Genomic DNA, 14,124 nt, shown 5'->3' with positions numbered 1-14,124 from the left:
CCATTAGGTTAATTCTAATCTTGAGTCTAGACTATTTAATATTTCTTTTGATTATGTATTGTACTAATGTGATTAAAATGTTCTAATGAAAAATCCTAATCCCAGACCTAGTGTCTTTAGTGGAGTGGGTCATTTGTGTCTCACTGCAACATATAACACTTGTAATAATGTTATTCATCATTAATACTAGGGTCCAACACATTTAAAACAGGTTCATAGGCTTCCCCACTCACCATTCCCCACTTTTTTTAAAACCCTTTTATCTTCCTACTCCCACTAGTATAGGAGAATGGCAGAAGAAAATACTGCATTACTGATGCTTTCTAATATGTGAAATGTAAGTATCAAATTTTTGGCTATTCCACTGATAACATGATCACCTTTAAAACCTCAGAAGGCTTTAATCAAACATTGTGAATGATGACAAAAGCTAAAAACAAGCATCCTACTATTTTCCTAAGTATCTTTGTTATTATTTATAAATACTTTATATGTTGCTATAAGACAACCATGAGACATATGTAGACAGAGAAAAACACCAAATGTTTTATTTCGTTTTATTTCAGAATGATCTTTACATTATGGGATTTTCTTCAGATTCCTATACATCAACAAGCAGAAATCCTCATTTGACTCATCTCATTATGTGTCTATATTAAGTTTCACATTAAACCTCAAGTGCCATTTATAACTTCCTGGTAATATCTTTACACCTCTGAGGCTTTGATATTTGATGGAAAGCCCCCTGGAACCTCACCTAGGGTATCATCAGATCAGGCAAACCTCACTTTCCTATGTATTTACCAACTGAAGCATACACTCAACTGAACCTAGTTTGTGGAAGTCCATGGTTGGTTAGTCAGCCATGCACAGTTTTCCCAACCTATCATTCCTATTGATGTTTCTAAAATTTAACAAAATATTGTCCCTTGGTTCTATACCTAAATATCATTACCTGAATAAAATGAAAAATGGCAACGTTCTTAGTTACATTAATTTCTTACTTTTTACTTAGTGCAATATATCTAAAGAAGTGAAACTTATTGAATCAAATTTAATGGCATAATAAATTCTTCCCTTCAGACAATGTTGAAGCTTAATTCACTAGTGCACTTCAAGCCTTTGCCTTCAGCATCGGATGGGTCATTAGTCTGTAATCCAGCAGCTAGCCTGTTTGGAATCTAAACTAAATCAGCAAGTACCATATCAGTAGTTTCTGAAATATGATTGGCAGGTCAAATGTCCTCAAAAAGACTGCCTGGGGCAGTTAAGACTGGTATAGGGCACGACTAGAACAGAACCAAGTAATGAATCTGAAAGCTTGTACTCACTAAAGACTTCATTCATTCTAACTCACTAAACATCAGTTCTTCAAGTGATTTGACTTATATTTTTGATGTTTTTAAACCAGTAGGTCATGCAATAAAATTGTCCTGTATGTGCCAATAGGCTTAACATACAGATCATTGGTTTGCATGCTTGGGCGTATTTTATTTATATTTTTCCCCTGAGTTTTCCCCTAATAGCCTGGTACAGGCAGTAGAAGTATTACAGGCTTCCCCACAGCACAGTCTAGCAGTACTTTAAATCACAGTGTTTCAAAAATACCCTTCTGTCAGAAGCCCAATGACTGAAGTGTCAGCGCCTACACCTGAAAAGCCAGAACGTACATGCAATTTTAGCACATTCCTGCGACTTCACTGCAAGTCAGGATCGTCAGCTGTGAATGCGGGGTTTTCACGTTATGTATGAAACAGAATCTAGAGGTAACCACTTTAGGAATTTTCAATGTACGTCTAAAATCAAGTTCAGCTTTAAGATTTATTAAGAGTTTTTCAGACTGATAGAAATGGAAAATGTTGTACCTTGAATTTAAGATGCATCCTATGTTTGTCTCTAAATGTCCTACCACACTAAAGATTGCACACTCATAAAACTTGATCCATAGTCTAGTGCAGTCAATTGGCATCAATGGGCTTTGGATCAGGCCGTTATCTTTACATTATGCCAAGGCCGTCTGTGACAATTTAGCTTTTGATAGACAATAAAACATTAATCCAAACATTTCCCAGATTCAACAAAATAATCAAAATTTCTGAACATAAAGATCCGATTTACGGTCTCATTTTCTTTCCTCCACCACAGCTTGTTATGCACTTTATTGGGATGAGATGGGTGTTTTCCAGAAGCAGCAGCATAGTAGCAAAGGGGTACTTGAGCTTAATGCCTGGGTTTCAGCCTCAGGTATTCAGCAGCCAAGGAATACATTTGTATGCGGTTCCTTTGGACTATTTATTGTGCAACTCCTATGTCATACTGATTTAAAATGTATGTGAAGGGTATCCAGAGTTCTGGATAGGGAGTTGTTTTATAGACTGAAATAAAAATTTAAAAATGTATGATTCAAGAAGTGTTTTATTCTACTAATTTCTTAAGCCAATGCAGAATATTACAATCATAAGTAAAAAATAGAGTACAAACATCATTTGGAATATTTGATAAGATCTTCATGTTACAGAATAGACTAAATATGTTCTAGTAGAACCACACTTGCTGAGCCACCATATGCACCACATCTAATGAAAGACACCAGCAATTTCAGCATGATATAGATAATGACAACACAGCAGGTGCAGTGGAGAGCAGCAAGAGGGTTAAAACCATACAGCTTTAATATAAATATCAACATTTTCCATGCAAAGGCAGTAAATATTTAAGGAACTTACAAGAGTTTACCAATAAAGGACTGATTATCCATGCACACTGAAACTTCCCTAGAGAGCTTACAATCTGGATTCATTTGGAAGGGACCATGTCTTCAAATCCATTTTTACAGCACCTCACACCAAGAGATAGAGAGGTTTGGTAAACTGGGCATTTGCATTGTTTTGGGTGACATCCTGATTGCAGCTTTTGAATCTTGGTTTAAAAAAATTATAGTAATGGGAACTTGGAGTGCACTAGGAAGGCAGGGTAGGGTACAGCATGACTTTCAGTCACTTTCACTACAAGGTCTTGTTGGAAATCGATGCAGCTTCAATAGAAAACCAAATAACTGGCATTTCAAAAACATGTTTTTATACCATATGTACCCTTCATAGAACAGAGCTAGGGAATGTAATAGGGTTAAAACCAAGGAGACCACAGAAATTTAAAAGTGATTCTATCCCCTCTATTTCTACAGGTTTTGTGAAGTTACCCAGAGAATTTTTTTTTAAAATATACACAATGCATAGTATCAAATAGAAGTTAAATCTCTGCTAATGAAATTCCTTTTCCTGTTCATAAAAGTATAAACATGTTTGCATCTTCCAGTGAAAACCCAGCAGGCAGAATTCATTCCTGATACAACTCTATTGAAGTCACCAGAGTCACAGTAAAAGTTAGCTTTGGGTTTTTTTTTTTTTTTTAAATGTGGAAGGAGATACAGATGGAGCACCAAAAAATCCCATCAAAGCCAATGGGAGAGCAGATGCTCAGCACTTTTGAAAAATCAAGCTAGTATGCTTTATGGAACCTGACCCTTTAAAATGTATTTTCTTTGCAAGCCAGGGGCCTATTCAGGTGTTCTCTGTCCAAACATGTACTGCTAATACACATTCTCTTCTCTAATCCATAGAAGGTAGCTGGAGATGCCTGACTCAATGGGCAAGATCCTCAACTGGCATCAATGTAGCTTTGCTGATTTACATCAGCTAATGATATGGCTCTATGTCTTTAACTAATATACAGTAATAGTGTCTTTCACACACACACACACACAGGAGGTGAAACGTACTTAAAAATGAAAAGATTTAAATTCCTTTTTTATTTATTATTGAACTATCAAAAACACTCTGTCATTTGGGATCTCCCTCTGTATCTCACTCTTTGTATGCTGAGGTACTTCAGTGAACCCAGCAAAGTGAGCCCAAAATGCTAACTTGAGATTTGCATTATAAATGGCAGATACAAAGAGAGATTTTTTTAAACTTTTGGTTGATCTAGCATATCAAAGATCTTTTTCCTCTCTTTTTCTAAGCTACTTCAGTGACTATTTTGAAGTGAACTGAAAGGATTAGCTTGAAAGTGGCAAGAAATCTGGCATGCAAGAAAAAAATATCTCCACTTATTTCAGTTGAACTCTTCATTGGGCGGGGGGGGGGGTGTCTCTTCCTCTTTAGAAATGCGCTTTGCTCTTTCACACACAAGCTACTCTCCACTCCGTCAACACGGAACAAGGTGAAAATAGGAAGCAGACAAAAACAGCTCCTAACACTGGTTCCTGCAATCTCCACTCACCCTACCAGGTTGATACAATAAGGGCCAGAGTGAAAAGTTCAATATTAATTTGTTGCCACCACTATGACTAGCACTTCAGATGTAGCTGTTTTAGTGAATTTAGTGACACTCTTCTCTCTTCCCCACACATCACCTCAAGCACCTTTCCAAAAGGATAAGCCATTAGTGTTATGACAGAGGACCCATCTCAGCAAAGCACACAGGAAACACAAAGGACAACACCTGAACCAAGACAATTATCACCAACCAGGGATTTCAGAGCTTGCAATGTGCTCAGCATGTTTTTGCTCTGGTATTGTTCACTGGGGGAATATGAAACACCATAGGCATGTATTTGCCGGGAAACGGAGATTCCAGTTTCTGGCAAAGTTAGGAACAGAATCAATATTAATTCTCATACAGCTCAATCCTGTAGCAAACCTCACACTGAAGTCAATGGGAGTCATGGCCAATTACATCAGGGCTCGATTCAGAACTTCTCATCTATTTTAATACTCTCATTTTTAAATTACTTTAACATATATTTTCTAAAATTCCTAGAAGAATTAGGTCCTTTCTTCTCCCTCCACTCTGGGGATCTTTCAGCTTCAGCTTTTGGCCTAATTCAGCTTCTCTTATTTAGTCTGGATACTTAGGTAATGTAGCTGAATCTACAGAAAAGCTTTTGGGCTCATATAATCCCACCACCCTGAAACAAACCCAGTGACAGGCCTATGCCAACAAAGAGTATTCTCCTACCTAGCATTATTTTTCTGAGTGGGCCTTCTACCTCTGTTCAGGGTCTTTGGAAGGCAGCAGACCTAATCCTCTTGTGGTGCCTTTTAGGGGTATATTGCCACTCTTTCCACCACAGACTCATGTTTCCCAGAGCACGTTTCCTTTCTCCTTCCCATAAAGGACTGATCAAACTAATCAACTAATCTACTAACCCTCTTGAGAACATGGATTAGATTTAACCATGTTTGGGAACCTGAAAAATTAGCATGTGGTTTCCCACCAGATAAACTCTGTTGGAACTAGAAATTTGAAGTGAACCATGCAAAATTGTCTGCAAAAATTTCAAGACAGAGTGCCAAAACAAAAACAAAAAACAAATAAAGGCCCAACCAAAACCACATGTATTGATTTAATTGTGTTGTGAAAACTTTTGCACTGAACATTCTGGGAAAATTTATCCCTTGTGTAACTCCATTAATCTCAACACAGGATTAGATAGGACTGCAGCAAGAAGAAAGGCAAGACAATAGATACTAGCACCCACCATCTGGACTCAACCAGCCCTACAAACAGCAACAGTACAGTCATTAAACCCTCTAGCAGAGCTGGGCCCAGCTGAAGACAGTACTGCACTGACAGGGAGAAGTAAATGTGAGACAATCTGGGGATATGGCAAAATGTGACCACCAAAACCTGCTCAAATGCAGTACGTAACATATATATGATGCATTTCCCTTGTGATGTTTAAAAGCCCATGAAAAGAGCCTGTGCATGTTGACCGTTACACATTTGAGTTGACCCATTGGTGTGTGAAAAGTTCAGCACATGCATAAGTCTTTGAAGGATCATGGACTCAGTTTATGCTATCTTCTTTTCAGCCTATATAATTGGTGTCATATTGTCTGTTGTTTACATCCAGAGATCTTTGTTACAAATATCTTAATAGCTTCCTTTTCTACAACCACTTTCCTACCACTGCATGTACATCGTGACAAGTTTCCTACTTACCTCTGTAATTTTTAACCAAGACAATCTACTCATGTCCTGAACTGAAATTCCACTGGTTCCAGAAAGTCAGGTTTGTGAATCAGCAAAATCCACCTTGAATAAAGGCAAGGGAGGCCTTCGACACCTGAAGAAGCAAGGAAGAGCTCTCACTTTCCCCAACAACTGAAGGTTGATTGTAGAGCAGCTGTCTTTTAACAAAACTCTAAGCCTTCTTGACTCCATGCGTGTGTCTGGGTTTGTGACCAATGTAGAAGGCACTCATCTGTGCCATTTTATAATCGTTAACATGAGTCAAATCAGCTGAATTGAGCCCATTAATTTTTAAAATGTAAATAAAGAGTTAAATGCTATAAAAGCAGTTAATTAATCAGATACAAGATGTAATCTTCTTCCTCTGACAAAAAGAAGCAAAACAGGGAATCTAAATCAATTTACATTTACCTCATTTAGTTCTTGTAAAAGACAATGCTAAATATAGGCTGAAAAGAAGATAGCATAAACTGAGTCCATGATCCTTCAAAGACTTATGCATGTGCTGAACTTTTCACACACCAATGGGTCAACTCAAATGTGTAACGGTCAACATGCACAGGCTCTTTTCATGATCAAAAACATACACAAAATCTGGTGCCACTCGTGTAATCCTAGAGACATTAATACCATGGGAGGGAAAAATCCCCATATTAATAGGGATATTTACTGCTCCCTACTTCATCATCCATCCAAGATAACTTATGGCTGAAGAACTTTAATTGTATGAGTATTCATAGAGGAATACCTAAAGCCGCAAAATCCAACTGGGTCAGCCTGATTCTGATGATGAACTTTTATTGCACATTTCTAACACTGTCTGAAATAATCCCAGATTTCATTTAATCTCTCTTATAGTACTAAAAATAAAGCAATAAAATCTCACATGGCACATATTGCAAGAACTAGTGTTTAGTCTCATTGATAAAAATGACAAACCCCTCCCTCAGCTCCACAATAACACCAATTTTTTGGTTTTTCTTGTTTTTCTGGATTATGCACTTCCTTTCCTATATTAACATTAAATCTCTGTATGTTAGGTTTTGGAGACTATTTTCCTGCACATAAGTGTTTTATCTGCTGACAAAGAGCAATACTGACATTAGGTAGGTAGAAATAAAAAATAGTTGCTGAAGCCAATAAAGCAGCTCTCTTCGCCATCCATATGGCTGCTAAATTTAATAGCAATTATGTCATTTTTACATGTGAATCACTTGATGTAGTTTTTAATATGTAAAACATTTGACATATATAAACTCAGGCAGATTTCTTAAATAAAACACATCACCAAAGATTGAATTACAAAACTAATTACTTAATCTAATACAAAATTTACTTTCTAAACATACTTTTACATAACAATTTTGTTTTTAAATTGAAGATTGAACTATATCAAGGTAGTAAAGACATTTACCTTCCAGGAAGAGATAATGAGGCCTGATAAACTGAATATTTGTAAATTTCATTTAGGAGCAAATGGGACCAACCCTTTGCAAATGCAGCAGCTCTGCTGCACAGTAGGTGGGTACATGGAAGAACTCTGCACCTCTGGCAGGCCATGGAGGTGAGCTGAACATCAGCTCTTCAGAGCCCTGCTTTGGGGTGCAGTAAAGAGGGACTGGAAACATGGTCCTTGGATCTACAATAGGAACAGTACCCATGGAGTGATGCCAATCTGGTTCTAAATGATGCCTAGCTCTTTGTTTAATGTGGGAGGTGGAGGAGGGGAAGGATTTGACCCTTTATGAGTTTACCATTTTTTAATTCTCACTTCTCTTCTTGTTGGAAGATTATATGACAAGTCAGAGGTCAGCATTAAAGAAACAGGGAAGGAAACCCCATTATCAAAGAGGATTTTACAGTAGAGTTACATTTTTCAGCCCTGACCTTATTATGCTTCCAGCACAACACACACCCCTTTCTCCAGAACCCATTCTACACCCTGTAATGCCCCTTCCTCATTTTTTCAAATTGTTTATGGTCTTGTATATTAACACTATGAACATTTACTATGAGCAAACAAAACTGTCTTTCCCTCTCTCTAGTAAATGATCATTTATTGGTCATCCATTTTCAGCCTGATATAAGATATAGCCTCTGTCTTTGCAGAGGAAGAGACTCAACAATCAAATAGGTTTTGTCCAGTTTGAGCTTTTATTCAATAATACATTTTTTCCTGTAAATAAGTGGATTATACCTAAGCTGTTGCTTTTATAATGGTACTGGAGGAGTCAGGGAGAGGGTAAAGATTTTTTTCCCCTCCTGTTTTACTGTGATCAGGGAACAGAAGTCTCTCAGGAGACAAGTTTCTTAACTACCCCCTTGCCTATTATTCCAGGACCTTGAGAGCAGAGCTTCATTCCTTTCTCATGGGGGTGTGTGTGTGTAAAACATTCAAAGATGATGGCCCTACAATGAGTTTCGTATGGGCAGACCCCTGCACCGGCTTAAAAGCCCCCGTGATTCTAATGGGTTTCCATATCAGTGCAAGAGTCTATTCACCTGGGCCAGGGCCTTAGTGCTATTTAACTGCCTTCTATCCTCAAAGGACTCAGACATACAAACATCTAAGCATCTCTGGCCCTAATCAGCAAAGCCATTAAATACATGTCTAACTTCAAGCATACAGAATAGCCCTAATGATTTCCTCCAACACACATTAACTTCCATGGGACTACTCACTTGCTCATATTTAAAGAGATGCTTAAATTCTTTGCTGCAAAAACAGAGTCAACCCCTAAATGTCTACAGGCTTTCCTCACTGTAGAAAGGAAATCCATTTTCTTATTTCTCCTTTTTGAATTTTCTGTTTTCTTATTTAAGGAATTAGCTAATTATGTAACATTGTAAACATAGGTTATTTCTCCTTTTCTTCTCCAGCTCAAGGAAGTAGAAATTCTTACCTCACAAAAGAGGAGCCTTCTCTCCCCTGTTTAACACCAGGGAAAGAGAGTGACTGTGTGAGTGATTTCCTGGCAACTAATTGTGACTGGGCCCAAATCAGCCTACTTGTAGCTAATTTAAGGTGTCACAGGTGTGACAAAAATCAGTCATAGGCTGGCCAATACTGCTATATAAAAGCCCTGCCTCAAACATATAGAAGTTATTTTAGATAACAGTGTCAAGGGAAGTAAGGTGGGAGAAAGTAAGTTCATAGAGGAATTCTCAAAACTGATTTTCAGCTGGCATAAATAGGCATAGTTCTATTGGTATCAATGCAGCTATTCTAATTTACCTGATTTGAGAAGTCAGCCCCGAAGTGCTTGGCAATATAGCGTACTGTTACCCCTGCTTACTGGGGTGGTGGTGGTGGTCTTATTAATAAATGCTTGTTTTATTCATTTTATTGCTGTTTACTTTCTGCCATCATTCAGGAAGCTTATCCAAGTCACTCACCCACTGACATATTGATCATGACAATAAGAGCTCTTTTTTCCTAGCAAGCTGGCTCACTTTTGCTTCCCCTCTTTGTTCTCTTTTCTTTCTACTGTGAGGGTGGAACAGCAATTCTTTGAAAAGTGAGATTTGAAAATAACTAATGGTTTTGTGCAAAAATAGTTTAATTAACAAATATTTGAATGAATACACACTGTTAAAATTAATTTTAAGAAAATTTCATGGAAATACAGTAGAGGTGTGATTTTTCCAAGGTGCTGGGAGTGGCAGATTGTCAACACCTCTGAAATTCAGGCCTGGCATAATTGTAGTTTCCTCCAGTGAAGAAACACATCTAAGGAAGATTTGTGCATGCTGACATGAATCAGTGCAGTTGAGTCTTTTGACATAGTTTTATTAATGTTTACAAGAGTACAGTGCCTTATTTATACAACCAATTGACAAAAGGAAAGGAATTGTGGTCAGACAGCAGGTTCATTGATCACCTTCACATATTTTGCAGGACCATATACTTTCCTGTGTAGGAATAAGGAGTGTCTAAAGCATGCCTAGTTTGTGTGTGTGTTTGGGGGGTGGGAGGGGATTTCCACAATGGTTTAGTGCCTGACCCTCTGATAGTTTTTTCTCTTGCCTTTTAGTTCCCCATAATATTTTTCTAGACCCCACATTGCTGAAATTGCCCATGTGCATACACATCTAGTTATACAGAGAGAAAGCTTAGAAGTATACTTTCTCATGTATCCTGGGGATTTAGCTTTGTTGAGAACAATCAACCCCCATCACATACCGTTGGGTTCGCAGGGATGAGTTCTGATTTTCAGTGATGCCTGTCGTCTATGGTTTCCCATAGGGAAATACTGTACAATGGTGGGTCTTGAGATTGAACCCCAGCATCTCTGTCTGATGCTGTGACTGTATAATGAATAACCACCATAGTGTTTCAAGGACATGAGTTAATAAGCTATGTGGTTTCACCTAACACAAGCCCAGACTAGCATACTAGTTTGAGACCAAGCTTCTGCCACAAGCGCATCCACAGATAATGTAATAGCCTGTCACCCAGAGCACAGCAAACCATAAGTGTGTCAGAGACAGGACTGCACATTGTACTATCTACATCCTGAGTCCCCACCACTCACACCTTCCGTTTCCTATGGCTAATTTATTTGCCCCCATTTGGGTGCTTTGATTTTGCATTTCTTTACCCACAACATCTCCTGTACTTGCTGTGTTATGCTCAGACACTTTCTGGTTTGAAAACCTGTTTGGCAGTTACATTGTGTGGTTTTCCATCACTCCTGGATGGGCAACCATGACTTCCTTTTTCTCTTCTGCCAACAAACCCACCTCCCGTCTGTCATTGTGCTTTATCATAAATACTCCAAACCACCCAGCTTTTAATGTGGTTGCCTCTCTAGGTTTGTTGTGTATAAAATTTTCATTCTCCTCAGTGCACTGCATTGTGGCATGTTGACTCTCAAGATATCAGCTCTCGATATCCTGTGGGCAAATGGCATAATCCAGCGGGTGTAACAATCAAAACAAAACAGGGTAGTAATATTCTTCCTCCAGGCTCTTATTTCCTCACTAAGTCCCTGGCTACAGTAGGGATTTTTGCACCAGTATAGGTAGGCCAGTGTAGCTATGCCAGTGTAAATCCCTAGTGTAGATGTGCTGCACGTGTGTGATGTCACTTATGTCATTGGGTGCATGCTCCATTTTGCACTGGGTCAGTGTGACTAAATTAAGAGTTTCCACCAGTCAAACCACAATGAAGCAGTAACGTCTTCTTAGTCCAGACAAGGCCTTAGAGCACAACATTTACAACAACCAACCAAATTGGCCTTATGATGTCTGAAAACAATACAGAGAAACCCCAGTCACAACTACCATTTCAGCCCTCACCCTTAAGTCTGCCGGCATCACATTGTGCCCAACAACCTGTCACACTTGCTCTGAAAGGATTCCTGAAGCCCTTACCACAAGCCCCAGGATGTCCTCAGCAGGAAAGAATCACGGTGGTTATTTTAATATAAAAAATTAAGTTTGAATCAGGAACCAAGTATGTTGAGGACTATCATTATATCCTCATGACTCAGTTAGCTAACAGGGAAGTAAGTAACCTAGTTACGCTAAAATGTTGTCATAAATAGAGTCATGAGGATATTATGATTTCCCAGGTTTTCCCTGTGCTGCAGGAAATGCATTGAGAAAGGGTGGAGATGGCAAGTGGGATGAGAAGGTTTTTTGGAATCTTTCTAAAAGTAATTTGATGTAATTCATTAAAGACTGTGCTTCTAATATATGTAAGGTACCTAGGATGAGACAAGCACAAATGACAAAAAAAGAAATTAAATATTGTAAAACTTTTGGGAATTAAAATTATTGGAATTAAACTTGCAGCTCATTTCCAATATATGATCTTAATGTGATCCTCAGGGAACTCTGAAATTATCATCTTCATGTAAGTGATCTTTTCATGTGATTTTATTTTATCACTGTATCTAGGTATCATCTCCATAACTTCTGTGTCCACAAGCTTATTTATCTCCTTGCTAAAGTTCAAAATCTAATTTCCAACACAGGTTACTTACTGTAATAAACTGTACAAGTTTTAAAATGACAAGTTGAAAGATACAATTTTTTAGAGTTATGAATTAATAGCCCTATATGTCAAAGACTTTGAAAGTGCCAACTTTTTCATATTTATAGATATATTATTGAAATGATAAAAAATGAACTGAGGAAAGAGAAAAGAAGTGAGGAGAACTACATATAATGAATCAAACATACTTAACAAGACATGTACAGACACTTTAGTGTGCATCTCTTTTATTACATTACATTAATCAAATTCTGCTAAAGACATCCATCTGAGCAAAGTGTCACAATGATATTCTATAAAAACATTCTTTTGAAAAAGAGTCTTTCCTGACAGCAGTATCAACTATCTTGTCTTAAGTGATTGTCAGGACTGCATTACTTAGAAATTAAGAGAATTTATGTAAGTGCCTCGCAAGCTTCCCTGAAGAAAAATAATTTAATTGGAGCAAGTGTACAAACTCTGATAAAGGCTGGTAAAACATGGATAAGTGATTTAGAAAGCATAAACTGGGTTTTTCCATTTCTTCCTGCTTTGGCTCATAGTATTAACAGGACAGTCTCATTTTTAAATTATTTGCATCTGCTATTGACCAACTTTGAAGAAAATCTTACTCGCAATTGACTGCATGGGTAGAATGTGAGCATTTTTAAAGTCATATGCTGAGATATGATCAGTGTCTTTTGGGCACTTCTCTACGTCCAAGTAGATAATGCCATATTTCACTTTGATTTCTTTTTAAATGCTCTTGAAAAAGACTCCTATGTAGGCACTGGAGGCTTTCATTATTAAACAGACTTTAGGCCCCAATCCTGCAAATTATTTAGCATGGGTAGATCCCTGGCCTTGGAATCAGTGGAGCGCTCTGTGTAGATTCAAGGTCCTGCTCAGAAAAAGTTGCAGTTTCAGCGATCTCGTCTGCAAAAAAAGAAGAGAGACAAAGAAGAGGAACATCTGATGATTTGTGAGACCACAAGGGGATCAGAGGGAACCATTTTTACAGCATGTGTGTGCAGTTTATTTCACTATGCATTTCATGGGCAGTACAGTAATTTTCTATACCACCATTAATGAATAGATACTGTAAAACAATAGATTCATTAAGGAAAACTCTCTGCTTTTTGTACAGCGTACAATAGTCCTTAATTTTATAATGGGGCTTTTAATGGATTTCAGTCTACACTGACTAAAACAAATTGTGTGGAATTAAGATTGTTTTAATTTTGTGCCTATTGTGAAACACTGTAAAAGTTAGAATTTCTTTGCTCTGACAATGACTAAAAAGGAGAGAACTTGGATTTCAAAACATGATAGATCTTTAAAACTGAATTTGGGTAATGTTTTCCCACCATAATCTACTTTAATACTTTTGTTGAAACAGCACATACCAGAAACCAAGAGTCAAAGGTGACATGTATTGCATCATTTGTCCTCCATTATTTAGATGCAGTGGCATTCAAAAATTCATTAAGATGTCATCCATTAGGTGGCATTAAGGAAACATGGGTATTACTGGAAAAGTATAGTCCACTCATAACTATGCTTCTTTTGGGGGGCTCGATCCTACTCCCATTAATTTTAATTGTGCAGAATCAAGCCCTAATTGATTTGTGTCAAAATATGAAGTGAGAGAATAATTCACAATAAATAATTTTACCTTAACAGACCACAACATTCAGAGATTTATTTGCTATTCTACATTATTCACAAATTTAATCTGCAAAGGTTTTGTGGCCTCAAGATTATTTGAACCTCAGGTTCTGAACAATTAACAGTGAACATAAAATTCACAATTTGCACTAAAACTTGTGCCAGTTACTATCTGGAACACATAACTCATGTGACCAACTTAATAAATCAACACAGCACGGACTTCAAATTGTGTATTCAGTTATAATATTTGCTGTTCAGTCTGTGTTGGTTAGTTCCAAAGTCATCTAACCAGGGAACAAAAATGCCACATAATTTATCAAAATAGCCAATACAGTGCAAGCTGCTAATTGTGAATTTTATCATGAAATATACAAAGTAAACACAAATGAGTCATGAATGTGTTTGAATTGAAATTCAGTTTTGATTTGGGAACATTT

At 37.5% G+C, this 14,124-nt stretch overlaps 1 long non-coding RNA gene across 1 annotated transcript in view; it reads right to left on the bottom strand.

The window, feature by feature from the left end:
• Positions 1-9,005, bottom strand: part of LOC123378667 — a 156,007-nt gene extending 147,002 nt beyond the window's left edge. The window contains exon 1 of the long non-coding RNA XR_006582696.1: positions 8,940-9,005. This is a non-coding gene — a long non-coding RNA (uncharacterized LOC123378667). The remainder of the gene's footprint in view (positions 1-8,939) is intronic.
• Between the last annotated feature and the right edge of the window lie 5,119 nt (positions 9,006-14,124).

Source organism: Mauremys mutica, chromosome 10 (assembly GCF_020497125.1).
Source record: "Mauremys mutica isolate MM-2020 ecotype Southern chromosome 10, ASM2049712v1, whole genome shotgun sequence".
NCBI classification, from domain to species: Eukaryota; Metazoa; Chordata; order Testudines; family Geoemydidae; genus Mauremys; species Mauremys mutica.
Note: the sequence above shows the minus strand (reverse complement) of the source record. Positions and strands in the feature narration are given on the sequence as shown.